Source organism: Geotrypetes seraphini, chromosome 3 (assembly GCF_902459505.1).
Source record: "Geotrypetes seraphini chromosome 3, aGeoSer1.1, whole genome shotgun sequence".
NCBI lineage: Eukaryota > Metazoa > Chordata > Amphibia > Gymnophiona > Dermophiidae > Geotrypetes > Geotrypetes seraphini.
In genome coordinates, this window is record NC_047086.1 from 78,804,560 (window position 1) to 78,806,487 (window position 1,928).

Below are 1,928 nucleotides of genomic sequence, written 5' to 3' on the forward strand. Positions count from 1 at the left end.
TGGAAGTGTTGCTGAAAGAAAGGATAGTGTATTTCCTTGAATCTAATGGGTTACAGGATCCGAAGCAACATGGCTTTACAAAAGGTAAATCGTGCCAAACGAACCTGATTGAATTTTTTGATTGGGTGACCAGAGAGCTGGATCGAGGACATATGCTAGATGTAATTTACTTGGATTTCAGCAAAGCCTTTGATACAGTTCCTCATAGGAGGCTGTTGAACAAACTTGAAGGGCTGAAGTTAGGACCCAAAGTGGTGAACTGGGTCAGAAACTGGCTGTCGGACAGACGCCAGAGGGTGGTGGTTAATGGAAGTCGCTCGAAGGAAGGAAAGGTGACTAGTGGAGTCCCTCAGGGTTCGGTGCTGGGGCCAATCCTGTTCAATATGTATGTAAGTGACATTGCTGAAGGGTTAGAAGGAAAAGTGTGCTTTTTTGCAGATTGTAACAGAGTAGACACCGAAGAGGGAGTGGAAAATATGAAAAAGGATCTACAAAAGTTAGAGGAATGGTCTAATGCCTGGCAACTAAAATTCAATGCAAAGAAATGCAGAGTAATGCATTTGGGGATTAATAATAGGAAGGAACCGTATATGCTGGGAGGAGAGAAGCTGATATGCATGGACGGGGAGAGGGACCTTGGGGTGATAGTGTCCGAAGATCTAAAGGCGAAAAAACAGTGTGACAAGGCAGTGGCTGCTGCCAGAAGGATTCTGGGCTGTATAAAGAGGCGTAGTCAGTAGAAGGAAGAAGGTGTTGATGCCCCTGTACAGGTCATTGGTGAGGCCCCACTTGGAGTATTGTGTTCAGTTTTGGAGACCGTATCTGGCGAAAGACGTAAGAAGACTTGAGGCGGTCCAGAGGAGGGCGACGAAAATGATAGGAGGCTTGCGCCAGAAGACGTATGAGGAGAGACTGGAAGCCCTGAATATGTATACCCTAGAGGAAAGGAGAGACAGGGGAGATATGATTCAGACGTTCAAATACTTAAAGGGTATTAATGTAGAACAAAATCTTTTCCAGAGAAAGGAAAATGGTAAAACCAGAGGACATAATTTGAGGTTGAGGGGTGGTAGATTCAGGGGCAATGTTAGGAAATTCTACTTTACGGAGAGGGTGGTGGATGCCTGGAATGCGCTCCCGAGAGAGGTGGTGGAGAGTAAAACTGTGACTGAGTTCAAAGAAGCGTGGGATGAACACAGAAGATTTAGAATCAGAAAATAATATTAAATATTGAACTAGGCCAGTTACTGGGCAGACTTGTACGGTCTGTGTCTGTGTATGGCCGTTTGGAGGAGGATGGGCAGGGGAGGGCTTCAATGGCTGGGAGGGTGTAGATGGGCTGGAGTAAGTCTTAACAGAGATTTCGGCAGTTGGAACCCAAGCATAGTACTGGGTAAAGCTTTGGATTCTCGCCCAGAAATAGCTAAGAAGAAAAAAAAAAAAAAATTTAAATTGAATCAGGTTGGGCAGACTGGATGAACCATTCGGGTCTTTATCTGCCGTCATCTACTATGTTACTAAGTTACCATATGCTAATAGGGCAAAGTTAATGCAAAATAGATGTAAAGTTTCTGCATTAACAATAGGGGGTGTATCCAGAATTATTTCATACGATTTAAGATCCTATTTTTCTGAAATATGTTAAACCTTTGCAAATATAACCAACATAGAATCCATTCTTTAACATCACCATCTAAATTCATTCAATATTATATCATTGTGATCTAAATATTTGATTAGATTTGAATCCTCTTATGTTTTTGAATATAATTTCTCTCAGTGGTTTTGTTTGTTTAAACCTTTGCAAATACCATGCATTAATGGCCATAAAAACTGTGCAGTAATTAGAGGCATGTTTTCTTACAGTTAATATGGAAGCCTATTCAGGTGGCCTTAACTGCTTTACATTATCTGCTTCACTAACAACT